The 17,952-nt window shown below is 47.5% G+C and overlaps 1 pseudogene; it reads right to left on the minus strand.

The window, feature by feature from the left end:
- The window catches only part of LOC147850849 (uncharacterized), a 34,394-nt pseudogene extending 27,067 nt beyond the window's left edge, over positions 1-7,327 (minus strand).
- Positions 7,328-17,952: the final 10,625 nt, after the last annotated feature.

Consider the following 17,952-nt stretch of genomic DNA (forward strand, 5'->3'; position numbering starts at 1 on the left):
TTTAACACATCCTCTAATTCGTTTAACACATCCTCTTATTAGAAATGATGATAGAACTCGAGGTAAGGTTGTAATATGCACTTACTTGGTAAACTTGACGTCTGGGTTTATGTGGACAATTCACATCAATATGTCCTGGACCACCACAATATAGGCATAGGCAACGCGCCCGACGTCATTGTTTCTCAGCATCTGATAAAGGCACGCGACGTTATGTTGACTCTATTTCCATCGAAGTGGGACCATCCCTCGTAATGGGTCTGGGAACTTGTGGTGGTGTTGCGACTACTGAAGCATACGTCTGTTCCGGTTGGCAGCGTAGCATTTGTTTGACGTTCAGAACATCGCTCAAACAAGCAATTATCACATCGCACAGCTCAACTAATGGCCTTTGTAAGAGACTTTGGATCTTCGTGGAAAGTAAGAAGAAGATCTTTGACATCGTTATGCAAACCCTGACGAAATTGATCCATTAAGGTTGCCTCATCCCAAGGGATGTCACATGCCAAGAGACGGAAATCTGTTGCGTAGGCTGAAGTAGGACGATCCCCTTGTCTGAGTCTTCGAATCTTGTTTATTGCCATTCTAGTGCTATCAATGTCTCCAAAACTAGCTTGAAACTCTTTAACGAATGCCTCGAAGTCCTCCAACAATGGTGATTTCTTCTCTAGAAGTGGTGCAAACCATGCTAATGTTGTACCGCTTAGCAAGGTTCCTATTAATCCCACACGAGCAGCATCAATTGGGTACCGATTGGGATGTAACAGAATCACCAAACGGACTTGATTTAGGAAACTTCGAAACAAAGATCAGGTACCATCAAACTTGGTAGGGAGGCTAATCTTTGGTTCCCTTGGGGAGTTTTGAACCCCCGCCGCTTTTTCTCGTAATGTTAATATAGTAGCCTCGAGTTGATGAACCCGTTGTGATAACTCCTCATATTGATGAGCTTTCTCGGTACTCACTTGTTGTAAATCCCCGAGTAGCCTATGATTTTCTTGCTCTAATGCCACAAACTTAGTCGTGAGCATGTCAAGCTCAGAAAGGACACGCATATACTCCTGCTTGCTGAAGGATTCCATAACTGAGGGGGAAAAAGAAAGAAGGGAAAAGAAGAAAGCTTGCTAGGGTTATTGGAAAAGGAAACAGAAATATTCGGTTCAAAATATAATCTTGTAATCTTGTTTCATCATAATATAATCTCATTTCTATTTCAAGTCTTATATATATATCTCTCTCTCTCTCTCACGCACACACACACACCCTCTCTTTCGCTATCGCTCTCGCTCTCACTCTATCTCCTACCCACAAGTCTCGACAGTTTGAACCGAATGCGTTGAAATGAATGTATGGACACTTATTTATAGATCCTTATGGATTATTCTAGAATGTTCTAGAATATTTTAGATTTTTATGATAAGAAATATAATCATGAAATATTAAAGGATGTTCTAGAATAATCTAGAATGTTCTAAAATATTCTAATATCTCATAATAACTAAAAATATAATTATTATAATCACACAACATATGTGTTATTTCAATGATTAAGGGTTCAACACATAGACCGAGAAGTCGTGGGTTCGATTCTTGATAAGCCAAAATGTTGTCTTCATGACACCCCCCCATCTTCACTACACCTCCGCTACTACACGACCCGAGTGCCCGATTCAATGTTGCGGCCTTCTACACTGATTTGGTTGACCGTTACCTACTCACCCACGGCCTCCAAACAACCCTTGATTACATCGAACGCGGTACCGGTTGGGACACCCGCCTCGATAACCAATCTGCCGCACCCATCCCCTGGGAGTTTGATTTCTGTGAGACCCCCCTACTCCTCACCCGCCTCTACACCTATTACCCCGAAGTCAACATCTTCCTTTACCCCCATGTTTACCGCGATAAGATGTCTAATTGGGCGGCCGCCAACAATCAACTCGAGGATGGCACCACCCCGTGGCCGACCCCCTCCTCGAACCACCTGGCATCCAACCCTCGTGGCGTCTCCCTTGGTTCGAGCACACGTCTTTCCGAGAATGGTTTGCCCTCCACCCCCCGAGATGCGCACCAAGCCCACCTTTTTCCCCCTCGCTCGCTGTTGGCCATGGCGCGACTTCCAAGCTTCCCAGGCATGCCTACCCACCCTCCAGTTCAACTGGTCTGTGTTTCCCCGACCCCCGCGCACATATCCGACCGAAGCGGGCATGATCCAGGTCATGCAACGATTCCTACATACATACCTTGACGTCCCTGGCCCCAACATTCAAGTCAAGCTTCGATTTCTGCAACTACTACTCATACTCCTTGACTCTAGCCCGTATGAATCCCTCCCCTACAAACAACACAACCACCCGGCGTGGGGCCTTGTCTTTGATTTGAATAAAGGCCCTAACCGTCGTCAACTGGTTAGCCTTTGGACCCGCGTCAACGTGCTCCACCGCCACCTACAAACAGGATTTTGAAACCATGATCGACACAAGTTTTTTTCCCACTTACATAAGTTTTAGTAGAAACCCCCCCTCTCCCTTCACCGGCCACAACACCTACACATGGCTCACCGGCCCCAAGAAGGACTTCTTCACGACGACCAACCAAATGCAGGAAATCCGGCTGCCACCACTGAACATCCGACGTCTTCGCCATCATCTCCGCCGCCACCCACCCCCTCGGGGAACCCCCCTACTCGATCCTTCTCGCCCCCGACGCTCGCAACTCCCCCTCCCACAGTGCAGCCGGGAGTGTGCACTCATTAGGTTGGGGGAGATGTTAAGCGCTTGTATTGCAACACAACCAGTCATGAATAAGAGCACATCAACAAGGACGTAGTATGTGTTGAAAGACCTACAAAGAGGAAACGGCAAGAGGAAAAGAGGCAAAGGGACGTCCAAGTGTGAAAGGCCCATACCCTAAACGTGAATGCTATATAAACCACATAGTAGTGGCTTTGTAAGGGTTCTTCTATTTGTAAAGATCTCTGGATTGATTAAGAGCTAGAGCTTCCTCTCCTCCTCCTTGTAACCTTTAAGCTTAGTAGATATTAGTGAAGTGTTTAGTTAGAGAACACTAATCTCTCTTCCTTGTTGGTGCTACACCTCTTAGCAAAGAGGGTTAATAACATATTCATTACTCTTATTGTCTATATTCATTACCCTATTGTCTATGAGAGTGAGCTTGAGAGAGTGAGAGAGATATTGTGCTTAATCATCTATTAATCATTAAGTGAGTGTGAGGCTCGAAGGTGTCCAACAACCATCTTCGCCCGATTCGCCATCAAAATACATCGGTCCGAACTCCGCAAACGACATCGAGGAGTTAACTCCATCGATACATAGATCCTACAAAATTACGTATAAATATCCATTCATTCATACATGCATACATTACGTGCACATACATACATACATACATACATTCATTCATTCATTCATTCATTCATTCATACTAAACATAAGATTCAAACATTCAAGTTTTTTTAATTTGCTTTTTGCCACCTCCTCCTTTGCTCTACCTCCTCTTCTCTACTCATTGCCGCTATCACTTCTTCTCCCCTTGTTTCATCTGTCCTCATTTTGTTGCCTCTGTTCTCGTTTTGATGTCACCGTCATCGCCGCTTGCCTTGTCATGCCACTTTTGCTCACCATTATTCTGTGTGGGGGCTGCCACAACTACTCTACAAATATTTTTTGGTACACATAAGTACAAACATCATACATACATAAACCAACACATAAATTCTTAGACATACATACACTCACATAACATATACAATCATATACACATGCCATACATACAATATATACAATAAATGAAATTAATACAATACAATACAATATGTACATACATACACACATACCTGTATACACTCACATACATACACATTTACACGTAACACATACATACATTGTTGAGATACAAGCTCAACATAGGCCGGATCAATGCGCAAACCGGTGCGCAACAAGAGGCCGGATCGGTGGGGAAACCTGGAGACCGTTGAACAGATATTCCACGAGGGAATATATTTGGGAGTTAGTGTAGGAGCTCAATTATGAGCATTGAAGTACGTGTCAATACTTTTGTCAATCTCTGAGCACATCCTATGTACAGAGTTTTACACGTTATTTTGAATTTAGTTTTTTTGTGCGTTAATTCCCTCTCTGTCCCTCCCGCGTACATCGTGTCTTAAGCTCTCCATTAAACCTGTTTTTTCTCCCGTTGGTATTTTGTGTGTCATATAGCTTCCACACGTCATGTTTTACATGGTATCAGAGAGCAAGGGTTGAGAACCTCTGCAACCGACTTCAGCTTGAAACACACAAAAGAAAAACCTAATCTTGGTGAAGAACAGAAAGGAAAAAAAATGGATAGAGGTATGGCTAGTTCGCTTCCAACTGAGAAGCTCGACAGAAGAAACTATGCATCTTGGTCGTACAAGATGCACTAGTACCTGCTCGGACATGGATATTGGAGCTATGTCGATGGAGTGAATGATGCAGCACCCGAATCGACACACAGAGACTTCTCGGCCTAGGAACAGTCGACGAGCAGAGTTCTCAACTGCTTCGCGTCCTGTGTGAGCGAACAGCTCTTGAACTACATTCGGGATGCACGAATGCCGAAGGATGCTTGGGGAAATCTGAAAAAGATTTTCGTCGTAAGCACCACAAGCAAGAAGCTCCAACTCCGACAGGAGTTGAGCAATGTGCGTCAACACAACATGACGGTGGCTGACTACACCTCCAAGATAAAGGATATTTGTGACTCCCTCGCCTCCATTGATGGAAACATTGAGGAGGGCGAAATGGTGCAGATCTGCCTCGAAGGATTGGCGTCGAAGTTCGGAGCATTCTGAACTGCTATATGTACAAGGGAGAATACGTCGTTGTTTTTCGACTTGCAGTCGATGCTCCTTGTAAAGGAGAATCACGCGGGTGCATCGACGAGTACGCACGTCGACGACAAGATGTTGTACACGGAGGGAGATAGGCCCCGTGGTCGTGGCGGACGATGCGAGTCGGCGTGCAATGGAGGCGGTCGACGGGAGCAAGGAAGAAGGCATCGTGGTGATGCCGACCGCAATTCCGGACCCTCCGGAAGTAGGGGGAGTCGACGAGGCGACGAGAACCGACAAGGGAAACACATCACGGAATGTTTGTATTGTGGCAAGAAAGGCCACAAGGAGAGCAAGTGTTGGAAGAAGGGCGTCGATTCGGAGAAAACCAGATCCAGATCCGGATGACCGAACAAGGAAATCGGCAGCATACGTGTTGTCGATTAGGAACACGGTCTGCGGTCAGTCCTTCGACCTAGACCTCCAAGTGGGTGTGGAACAACGAATAGGCATCTAAGCATAATGCGTAGGGGAATGTTCCCTGTAACCTACCAGCGTATAAGGGAGACGGCTACAACCGAATCCTTGGCAAGGGTTACACTTACGTTCTTACACGCTCAGGTATTCAAGACACACACAGTGGATTAGCCGTAGCTATACACAGAAAATCAGAGAAGATAGAATTCTATTATGAGATGTTTCTTTACATTCCCAAAATTACACGCTCCCTCTATCAGAGGTTTCCTGCCCTTTATATACGCAGGGTCTATTTAGCCGTTCACGCTTCCTGCGTGAACCGTTACATGCGTTATGATCTTATATTATTTCTTATTCCTACACTCTTGTCCGTCGGTTACTATTCCGGCGGACAACACCTGGCATGCCTGTGGGACAGTGCCCTGGCATGTCGAACCCATCCCATTAATCCTCTTCCAAAATGGCCCGGATGTTTGGCTCTGCTGCGGTGTTCGCGTCCGGAGGTGACGTAGGGCCCGTAGGTGCATCGTGGTGTGGCTTCCCTGTTTGGTCGGGGTGGTTTCTCCCGGTGTCGCAGTCGCCGTGTGTGGGCGGTCCGGGTACGGTGAGCTCTTCTTGACCTAGTGGGTTGGGCTCCGCCGTTGTCGTGCTTGTAGTCGGTTGCGGCTCTGCCTCCATCGTTACTTCCTCCATGGTGTCGGCAGTTTTTGTACGTTCCGGGGAGTGGGGCGGTGATTCCGCCTGGCCCGCACCATTCTCCATGCGGTCCGATGATAGCGTGGGTTCGTGCGGATGAACCTCCTCGTGTGCAGTGGTTTCGATGTCTGGTACTGTGGGGGACTCCGCTCGTTGGTCCGCGTTGTTCTCCATCGTCGTCATTTCTGGTGATCGGGCCTGAGGTTCCTCTTCTTCGGTTGTGCCCGGAATTGGCAACGCGCTGGATTCCTCGTTTGTTCGCGTATTGCCGGCTTGTGTGATCTGATGAAATAGCTCCTCCTGGCTTTCACCAAAATCATCTAAGAGTTGTGCGAGTTCTTCGGAGTGTTGGTCCGCTAGCGCACAATATTCTTGCGCTAGGTCCTCTCGTATGGCCGCAATGCTCTCCTCATTTAGTTTATAGAAACCTCGACCGTCTTTTCGCCAGTTCTCCCAATCCGCACGATACGCGTGCAATTCCGCTGCGTGGGTTGCCCACGCCATCCATCCTTTGTCCAACGCTGTTTTCAATTGCACTGTGAACCTCTCCCGATTTGTTTGGAGAAGGATACGCACATTATCTGTGATGGCCTAGCAACGGTTGCGTGTGTCCTCCATCGACTTCTGGAGGTTTGCAATTTCTTGTTGTTTAACCACCGCTGCTTCTTTGTACATGGCCTTCAGGCCCGCCCACAGCTAGGATTCCTTTGCATGTTGCTCTTCTAATTTCCCCATTTCATTGTTTAGGCAAATCTCGAGCTGATGCCTTCTTTCTTGTTCGACCACCAACTGCTCATCGAACCATACCTTCTTTTTCTCTAATAAGGCTCGGAGTCCCGTGATTGCCGCCTCCGATTTCTTCGCGTCCTCCCGTAATTGGGCGTTGTCGTCCTTTGTCCGGATGTGTTGAGCTACCTCTGTAGCGAGTTTCTCTTCAAGGGTTTTTACTGCCTTCTAGCTGTTCGCCCATATCTCCTTTTCTCTGTCTGAGGATTGGTGTAGTTCCGCTCGAAGGCGGTCAATTTCTGATTCCGCTAGTTGCACGGCCCTTTTCGCTTTTGAGGCGATGGCGGTCTGAGCCTCAATTTCTTCTTTTAAAGCGTCGATGGCGTGGTTTGGTGGCAGAATTGAGTGTTGCGTTGTAGTCGCGTGAGCTTCCAACTCCGCGATGCGTTCGTTGGCTTTTTGTAGTTCGACTTGGGTCAGTTTTACCTTCTTCCAGACATTCTTATTTTTTATGGCCATTTCCTTGGCGCCCATGCTGACCTTTGCCAGTTCCCGATGAACTTCGACTAGGGTCGTGTTTAATGGGGGTATCTCCATCCCCACTCGGCGTACCCCGGCGTTCCTCTGTCTACCGACCCTGGCTAACCGGTCCTCATCATTGCTCTCCGTCGTGTGTGTTAGGGCGCGCTCGATCATCTGGCGTTCCGCATGGTCTTCGGCCATTCGTTGGGCGGCTTTTACTTGTTGTGTTGCCAGGAACTCCATGAGCTCAAAAGAAGTGTCGAACTGTAAGAGGGCGCTGAACTCATGGGCCGTATCCGGGATATCCGGATATGCCAACACCTCGCTTTCCGCCGTCAATACGGCTTTCCCTCGTTAGGACTGGGTCGTAATGATCGGCCATGGCTCCCGGATGATTTTGAAGGTGGTATTGGGTTCCGTAGTTGCGGAGCCATCGCCTTCAGTCAGTGTCTCTGTCGTCGTGGGGACGTCTTTGACCAACCCCCACCCATCTTTCCTGTCCAATCTACGCCGTTTTGGTCTAGGGTTATCCTGCCGTGTTTCGGTGTCTGGCTCTGGGGTTGTTTCCCCGAAACGTGCCGGCTATTCCTCCTGTGTTATCTGTGTGTCCTGCCGGTCGGTAGTTGTTGTCCTCGGGTCTAGCTAGGCGGGTTGGGGTTTCTCTTCCCACTTTGGGGCCGCTAACTCCACTAACCTGCATTTCGCGGATCAAGGCGGGGGCGTGGGTCGGCTGGGCTTCGGTGCCAGCAGGCCTCGGGGTGGGAATAGTACCGTAAGGTATTGTTGTATGATCGGCCTGAGCTTTTTGCCTGCCTGATACGCGTGCAGGCCTTCCCTTAACGCCGGCCATGTGATGACCCCCCAATCGACCGCACGCCCTTCAAAGGTATCGATAATGATGCCCGCCTTCTGCTTGGGCATCCCATATGCGTTGACATGTAGGATGGAGGAGAAGGTGAGGGGGAGGAGCAATGGGATCGCTAATAGCTAGAAGATGAATTTCTATTTTGTGCAGAAAATCTTCTGTTTCCTTCTTTTTGTGGCTTAGGGTTCATTGGGCGGTGAGCCATTGTGGTGCCGCGTGTTCTTGAACTAGGAGTTTGTGCATGCCTTTAGTCGTTTGAATAGTCGCTATCTTCTCCTCTCTTTTTTTTTTTCTTTTTTTTCCGTAATGGTTATCTACAACCTATTTTTACATTATGGTACAAGTGGGGTCGTCCATTTACGTTGCGGGTTCTTCGGCTCTGTCCCGTTCGGCGGTGAATGGGTTAGGTGGCGTAGGGCCCAGGTAAGGTTTGAGCCGAAACCCATTCACCTTTTGCCAAACTACTTCCCCGGCCAGTGTACCTAGTTGGAAAGTGCCTTGTTCCGCTCCAATTATCCAGTATGGGCCGGTCCAGCGGAATCGTAACTTCCCCGGCATATGGCCCATGCGAGTTTGGAAAACCAACACCACTCGACCCACGGCGAACTCCTTTTCCCTTGCGTTTCGATGTCGATCCACAAACGCTTTACGCCGTCGTTGTTCCTGCTCCAACACAGTTTCTCCCCTAGTTCAAGGAGTTGGTGGAGCCGTACCTCCTCCGACTTGGCTTCTGATAGTCGGTTCCGTACCTGAATTCGCAAACTAGGTACCTGAAATTCGACCGGCCTCATAGCCTCCAGCCCAAACGCTAGTCGAAACGGTGTTGACTGTATTCTTGTTTTGTAGTTGGTTCTGTATGCCCATAATGCACTCTATAGTTTGGTATCCCATTCCGTTCTATTTTCATTGATGATTTTCTTCAAAATGGTCAGCAACATCTTGTTGGTGGATTCTGCTAATCAATTCGCCTGCAGATAATATGCCATACTCTTCTTATGGACTACGGCGTAATGATGTGTTAGTTCTCAAACAACCATATTGAGAAAGTAGCTCCCCTGGTCACTAATAAGCTCAATCGGACAACCGAACCGGCACCAGATGTGCTCGTAAAGGAATCTGTCTGTGACGACCGCTGTATTTTCACGTAGTGCCTTTGCTTCTACCCATTTGGTGCAATAATCCGTGGCTACCAATATGTATTTATTGCCCGTACGGTTGCCGCCGGTGTGAAGGGCCCCACAAAATCCAATCCCCACTTTTGGAAGGGGTCTAGCGGTACTACGGGCTGGTGTGGCATCCTTGTGCCCTCCACGGGTTGTCCCATCCGTTGACACAAATCACACTTTCTACAATACTCGGATGCGTCCTTCTGCGTTGTTGGCCACCATAAGCCCGCCTACCATACTTTCCGGGTTGTAACGTCACCCACGTAATGGCCGCCTGCTGTGCCGCAGTGTGCCTCCCGTAAAACTGCTTCCTTCTCATCCTGGCGTACCCCACGTTGCCAAATGCCGTCACTTCCTTTGTGATATAAAACGCCTTCGACGAGGCAGAAGTGACGGCTTCGGACGGCTAGTCATTTCTTCTCGTCCGTGCGTAATTGTGGTGGAGGCAATCCCGTAGTCAAAAAGTACGTCATTTCCATAAGCCACCGGTCCGGAAAGGTCGATTCCGTTCTTTCTGCTAGTGTCACTACCCGCAAGATATCGGCGTCCGGAAAATCGTCATCATCTTTTTGTACTGTTTCTCCATTCTCGAATCTGCTCAAAAAATCCGCCACTACGTGTTGCGTTCCTGGTCGGTGTTGGATTACGAAATCAAATTCCTGGAGCAGCAGCATCCACCGCGCCAATTTCCCTGTCAGGGCTTGTTTCTCCACCAAATACAGTAGCGCCGAATGATCCACGTGGAACGTGAATTTCCTTCCTAATAAATAGTGCCGGAATTTATTGATGCTATAGATCATCCCTAGTGCCTCTCGCTCCGTTGTGGAGTAGTTACGCTCTGCTATTGATAATTTGCGACTAGCATAGTATACTGGCCGGTACCAGTTTGGTTCGGTAAGCTGCATTAGTGCATTTCCTATTGCTATGTCTGAGTCATCGACGAACACGTGGAATGGCTTCGCCCAAACTGGTGGTTGTACAACGGGAGCCTGTGTGAGCATTATCTTAAGTGCCTCATAGTTCTTATCCTCCGTTGCAGTCCATTGGAAAGGAGTCTGATGTACGCCAGCGTGTAACGGCGTGCCGAAGTCCGCCAAATACCGTATCATCCGACTATGCCACCGTATTTGTCCTAAAAACCGGCTGAGCGATTTGGCGTTTGTCGGAGTTTTGGCTTGCGTAATCGCGGAGATTTTGTTCAGGTCGGCGGCTATTCCCTCCTTGCTGACTATATGGCCCAGGAGAGTCCCGTTGGTCACGCCGAAAGCACATTTCACGGGATTCAGGCTTAAGTGTGCGGTGCGGCAACGTTCCAAGCACAATTGTAAGTGCGTAAAATGGTCTATTGTTCTCCCATATACCGCAAAGTCGTCTAAAAAAACTTGCATGAACGCCGGAATGTATTCCCCAAAGATCTCTGTAATTGTCCGTTGAAATGTTGTCGGCGCCATCTTTAGCCCGAACATCATGACGACTGCCACATATACTCCCCAGTTCGTGACAAATGTCGTCTTTTCTTGGTCCTCGGGATGCATGCGTACCTAGTTATAACCACTGAAGCCATCTAAAAAATTGTACATCTCATGGCTTGCGACGGCGTCCAGTACGCTATCGGTGAAGGGTAAGGGAAATGCGTCTGTAATGGTTACGGCGTTTAATTTTCGGTAATCTACGCATACCTTTATTTTACCGTTTTTCTTTGGAACGACCACTATCGGGCTTAACCATGTCGCTTGTTTAACTGGTTGTATGAACCCCGCCTTCAGGAGCTTGTCAATTTCTTCTTTCACGCGGGTCGCATAGTTCAGGTTCATGCGATAGCGGCGCTGCTAGACGGGTTTCGCATCGGTTGCTAAATTGATCTTATGTTAATAGAACTTGGGATCTAACCCCTTCATGTCCTCGTGAGCCCAAGCGAACACATCCTTATATCATCGTGTTTCTCTAGTCCAGACTTAATTCCTTTGCGATGGAGACAAAATGGGGCTCCGATTCCGTACCCACATTTACTTCTTCGAGGGCGGAAGCGGTGACTCGTCGTGAAATCTCCATTTCCCTTTCAAATACCGCCTGTGCTCTACTGAGTTCTAATATGGACTCTGGGTTTGGTTCGTAAGGCTCGTCGTGGAGAACAGTGGCCGTGGCATATTCTACCGCGGTTGCGATGACGTCTATTTAAAATAGCGGAATAATCCGAGGGTGCTCGTCGAGGTATGCCTCTAATTCTGCATCCTCCACCCCAGCCAACATATTTATATCCTCCGCGTATAATGGTGTTATACCCTTGGGTTGTGGCATGCTTCCTTCCGTAGGTACGCGAACCTTGGTGCGTCCGTGTTGGAAACGAATACACTCGTGTTGCTAGCTCTGCTTGATATTTGTTGCCCGAAGCCATGGTCTGCCCAGAAGCACTGGGTACGCCCCTGGGGCGTCCAAAGCGAGGACGACCACCGAGATGTCGAAGCGGTGTCCGCCCACGATAATGCCTATTTTGCGAATTAACCCCAATGGTCGTACTCGGTGGGTATCTGCCATTCGGAGCCAGAATGGGCAAGCCTCCCATTCTGAAATGCCTAACTGCTCGCAAGTTTTCGCGCTAATTACATTGACGCCTGAGCCGCCGTCGATTACGCATCCAGGAATTTCCACCCACGCTTGGGCTTGTCGGCGTACCTCGTCTTGCGCAGCCCAATCAGCCGTTTTTGTTTGCTGGCGTGTCGTGACTTGCTGCACTTCCGCCGTAATCGTATTGACGGTGGGCCCCTTTCCCTTGCGTGTTGGGCATTGCGTGGCATAATGTCCGGGTTGCTGACAAATAAAACAATGGATGCTTGATTCACCCTTCTCGGCTCCTGGTGGTGTGTGCCGCTCCCCTAGTGCTACTTGCTCCTCGCAGTCCGGCCTTGTTTATTGGAACGTACGCAGTGGCTGTTGTTGGTCTCATCGTTGTTCCTGGTGCCGCTCATCTCCCGAGCTTTCGTGGTAACGCCGGTGATCTCGATATTGCCGTGGCTTACCACGATAACCATTGAAGCCGCCCCATTTGTTTGTCGATCGGTGATTCTCGTAGTGCCGACCCCCTTTGGCATAACTCGGATGTCCACGATAATCCTCGTCCTCTGGTTTGTCCTCCTTGGAATCGTTGTGATTTTGGCGATTCTGGTGGTGCCGGTCATCCCGTGGGTTGCGATCCCTATACCGTGGTCGGTCTTCTTGCCTCCTTTGTTCAGTCCGGTGTGGTGGACGCTGCGTGTCCATGCTGCCGACTACGGGAGTGGCTCTGTTCAACATATTGTATTCACATTGGTCGACCGTGTGAGCCTTCGAGTGGTAGATTGGGCAGTGGATTCGCATATTGCACTACACTGCGGAATGCCCCGAGTTCAAGCAAATCGTGCACTAGATTGCTTGACGAAACTAGCGTTCCTCGTCCTGAGGTAATGCTTGTCGTAAGGAGGACATAGAAAACCTTTCCTCCTCGTCATCCAACTCGAGCTGTAATACTCGTTCAATTACCATATCCATTGTTTCCCCTTTCACGCTATTGTTGTTGAGCGTTGCCCGGATGGGTCGGCGTAAAGCTGCCAGAAATGTTTCTCGAGCCTCGTCCTCCGCAGGGCTCCGTTCCAATTTCCGTCGTAAATTTTGGAAACGTAAGCCGAAGTTTGTTATCGTCTCGGTTGGCAAATGCTTAATCGTGTAAACCTGTCCGAGGATTTCGCATTGTGGAACCCTCCGATGGAAGAACTGCAAGAAAGTGGACTGCAACTGATCAAAGGTTGTAATTGCTGGTAAATCCATCTGTGAATGCCAAAACGCCGCTTGCCCATCCAATGTTAACCCGAACTCCATCATTTTCGACTGGTGTGTTGCCGCCTCCGAAAGGCTCTGCGCCATGTGGTTCACATTCCAAACATTCAGGAACATGCGAATATGAGTTGCGGCGTTGGTTTCGCCGTTAAAGCGAGCGTAGGCAAAGGCCATGGTGGGGGCTACGGCGGGTCAGGAAGGACCACAAGGTGGTTGTGGTGAGCGTAGTCCCCGCGTCTCGTCGAGGTATTTGGAGAGCAAAGAATCACCTTTGTACTCACGGCAGGTACTACTGAGGTTGCTGAAGTGAGGCTTTTGTCGTGCGCGTTCTTCTACCTCGCGTGTGACGGACCTTGTTATTGGCCGGTCTTGTCGTGTTGGTTCTCTGGGATGTCTGCGGCTAAACATCCATTCGTCGTTGCTCGTCTGTGAGAAGACACAAATCACCAAGCGTGCCAAAAGTGTTGCCGATTAGGAACAAGGTCCACGGACAGTCCTTCAACCTAGACCTCCAAGTGGGTGTGGAACAACGAATAGGCGTCTAAGCGTAATGCGTAGGGGAATGTTCCCTGTAACCTACCAGCGTATAAGGGAGAAGGCTACAACCGAATCCTTAGCAAGGGATACACTTACGTTGTCGCGAAAATACGACGAGGATACGTGAACGTTGAGGCAAGACCCCGGGGCCTTTGTCTAGAGGATATCAAATTCGTGTATTTATATACTAAGAATTAACCGAAATAAGAAAGATTAACAAATTTCATTAATAAAAGGGAAAGAAAGATTACAATCAATCCCAAGATTGGAATACAAAAGTTTTATCTTATGGAGATGATTAGAATAATATATTAGAGGAAATAAGAGATTATGATTCTTGAGTGATATGGCTTTGACAAGGAATTTTGGATTTTGAGAGATTGCTTCCGTATGGAAATTATGGTTTACTTGAGAGATAGCTTCCGTAGGGACGATTGGGGTTATTGGCTTTGATAAGATAAGAGAGCTCCCCAACAAAAGAAAAAAAATTTAGATAATATGGAGAGTGAGTCCTAGTGTAGGAAAAAAAATGGAAGAAATATGGAGTTCTCCTTTGATCATAGCCTTTCCACTTTTTGTGGCATGGCCTCTACTTTTAGTTGCCTAGCTTTTTCTTTTTGTTGCATGTGACTGTCCACATGACCTTTACTTTTTCCATGCACTCCTTTAGTTGCTTGCGTCCACATGGCCTTTACTTTAGTTCTCTTCACTTTACTTTAGTTTGTTGCATGATCCAATCTTTCGTCCGTCCGCGTCCAAACTCGTCCGGTAGCCGGTTCCATTTTGCTTGCCGGTCGGTTCCAGTTCCGATTTTGCTTGCCGGCCGGTAACGATTTGCTTGCCGGTTCCGGTTCCGGTTTTGCTTGCCGGCCGGTTCCCATTTGCTTGCCGGTTTCAGTTCCGGTTTTGCTTGCCGGTTTCAATTCCGGTTTTGCTTGCTGGCCGGTTCCAGTTCCAGTTTGCTTGCCGGCCGGTTCCGGTTTGCTTGCTGGCCGGTTCCGATTTTACATATCGGCCGGTTTACGGATTGCATATCGGTCGGTTTTCGGATTTGCTTACCGGACCCGTTTTCCGGATTTGCTTACCGGCCGGTTTCCGGTTTTAGGGAATTTGGCCACCATCATCCATCAAGACAAAGTGGCCAAAGTGCTCTTAGCACAAATGAAAAATGAGGGAGCTCAAGGTGTTTATATAGCCAGGGCCTTAACTTTCCTATTTATGTGGGATAGTTCTAATTTCCCTATCTAATCAAACTTTATTTTCTCATAACTTGATATGTATTTCTCCATTTTGTATATAGTAAAATACATTTTGAAGCTCTTGAGTATATCCATCTTTCTATAATAAGCTACTAATCTAATCTATAATAATTATTTCATTATTTTTTTACATAGTGTGTGAAGATTCACACGACATTCACCCCCGCCAAACTTGCACATCCACCGGTATGTGCCAATTTTGGTGAGGAGTCATTTTTGTTTACTATACTTTTTCATCGATGCTTAAGACTGAATCGTCAAAAGCTTCAAATCCAATTTCTATTCTATCTCTTCTCTTGAAGATCTTGATTCTTTTACCGGCAATTGGCAAGGCAAGTGGTGTACCATCCAGTTCTACTAAATGATATGTTGCATTATCTTCCACTTTCTTCACCACATATGGCCCAAACCATCGTTGTGAGAATTTTCGAGCCGTACTATGTTGGTTATCTAGGCTACTGTCATAGACTAGCACCCAATCTCCTTCAACGATTTTCCTCGGCCGAAGTCGATGTCGTTTATCGAAGTCTTTCTTGTTCTTTAGCCTTGCATTCTTTAGCCGCGCTTTAGCCACCTCTACATCTTCCAAATTCCGCTCTAATTGTCGAATCCTCAATGCTAGAAGATCTTCTCTACTTATCTCATCTTGCCATGGCAATACAAACCATGAAATAATACTTTGTTCTATCGGCATTATTGGCTTTTGTCCGAATATGAGCTCTGCCGGCATGTATCCCGTCACCGTGCTATGAGTAGTCCTGTCAGCCCATAATGCAAATGGCAATAGACGTGGCCATTCTCCTATTTTCCCATGGCAAGCTTTCACTAGAGCCTTCACAATCGGTCCATGTCCATGTTCCACCTTCCCATTTGCTTCCGGATTATACGCCATGGTAAGAGATAATTTGATTCCCATCCTCGAGAAGAATTCTCTAGCTTCATTGGCGTCCAACTCGCCTCTATCAGCCACTATCTTGCCGACGCATCCATATCTGCAAATAACATCTTCAAGAAGGAATCGGCATACTGATGATGTCTCCTTAGTTCTTAATGCTCGCCCTTCAACTTGATTGGTAAGATCCTCTCTTGCGAGCACAAGATACTTCATCTTCCATCGTCCCATTGGCATCATCACTATGTCCACCATCCACTTGTAATGCATAGCCAACGGGTAAGTCGGATGAAGTCCATCTCGATGGCGAATATTCGAAAACATTTGACATTCCTTACATGTTTCCACATAAGCTGCTACATCTTTGTAGATGCCCGGCCACCAATATTTCTCCTTAAGCTTCGCAAACGTAGCCCATATTCCTCGATGGCCTACAAAAACACTATCATGAAATTCAGACATTAGTTTTTGTTGGTCTTCTAGCTTGCAGACAACTCTCATCGGAGTCCCATTCTTCTTTTTTGCATGCTTCCAAAGAGCTCCATTCTTAAGGAAATACTTGTATGCTTTCTTCCGAATTCGATGGAAGTCTTCCGTCGACCATGATTCATTTTTTTGGAGAGAACTCAAGTATTTCCCGATCTCCACGAATTTGCCTTCGTAGTCCTCTTCTATGAAAGTAATCAACACCCGAGCATAGGAACTTGCAAAGAAATACAGGCCAACATCATCTTCATTAGAATGTCGATCTTCGTCTCCGTCATATCTCGCTCGTGATAGCATGTCTGCAACGACATTACGCTTCCCAGCTACATGACGGATCTCCGGGTTGAGTGATTTGATATATGCAATCCAACGCAACATGGAAATATCCGGTGTATTACAACCAGATATCATACCCAAAATTGGTAGGCAATCTGTCTCAATTATGACTTCTGCTCCAATAAGGTAATCACGATCAGATTTGATTGCCGAGACGATCCCCCATAGCTCCCTCTTCACTTGGGCATACCTTCTTTGCCTGTCACTTAACACTTTCGCGCCAAACCGAATTGCATATCGGTTGCAATCTTCATCTTCTTGGTTGATAACCCATCCAATTCCGATTGGACTAGTATCCACAATCATGAAAATGGGCTTGCCGTATGAATAGTCCGCTTTCCGTAATGCAGGTGCCTCCATCAATAATTTCTTCAGCCTTCGGATGGCGATTGTATGCTCGCTCGTCCATTCGAACATCCGCTTCTTCTTTAGTAGACCATATAATGGCTCAGCAATGTGGGCGTAGTGTGGAATCCAAATATGATAAAACACGCATGCTCCAAGGAACCTTCGAACCTCTGTTTGGGTTACACATTCTTCTTTCATGTCTTGAATTGCATTCACCTTGGATGGCGAAGGCTTCCGACCGTATGCTCCACACAAGTGACCTACCACCAGGATCTCCGGTTGCCCGAATGCGGATTTTTCTCCCGAAAATGTCAAATTCGCATCTTCGAGCCTTTGGAGCACCTTCTCACAATTTTTCATATGATCCATGACGAACTTTCTACATCCATCCTTATCTTTTGATTCATCCTTCTCTTCATCCGAACATCCTTTTATCGGAATATCATCTAAGAATGGCATCGTGATATCCGGGATGCAATCCTTCAAGACCTTGTTCATGGCATTCACCATATGAGCCACCGAGTTCGTTGCGCTTTGAGGTAAGGTACACATCCGCACCAACCCGATTGGAGTTTTCATGGTTGTAATGTCACGACTGTCGACCGCCAACTGGAATTGATCGTAGCCAGAGTAAAGATCGCCGATGGAGTAGATGGACCGGCCCGCAAACGCCTCGGCAAATTCATCCACACTCGGACCAATTCCAGCATTCTGAATTGTCACCTTGTTGACGGGTTGAAGATCTTGAATGAATCGTAACGATCCATTCTTCTTTGGCACCGTGAACCACCTATTAGAATAAGGAGCATTCGACGGTTCTAGAATTCCCATCCTCACCTTCTCCTTTAAGAGCTCGATCAGCTTCGGTAGGTGTGCTCTCGGAACCGGTATCGGTTTCAAATTCCAAGGCACATGCGGCACCGTGAAGATCACCATCGGTTCTACCGTCCTTGGATTAGCACACCCGATTTCTTGTGGGAAAAACGCGAAAGCCTTCCCAT

The sequence above is a fragment of the Azolla caroliniana genome, unplaced genomic scaffold, assembly GCF_043228905.1.
Source record: "Azolla caroliniana isolate FFs.n. ecotype wild unplaced genomic scaffold, voAzoCaro1.0.p SCAF_20, whole genome shotgun sequence".
Taxonomy (NCBI): domain Eukaryota; kingdom Viridiplantae; phylum Streptophyta; class Polypodiopsida; order Salviniales; family Salviniaceae; genus Azolla; species Azolla caroliniana.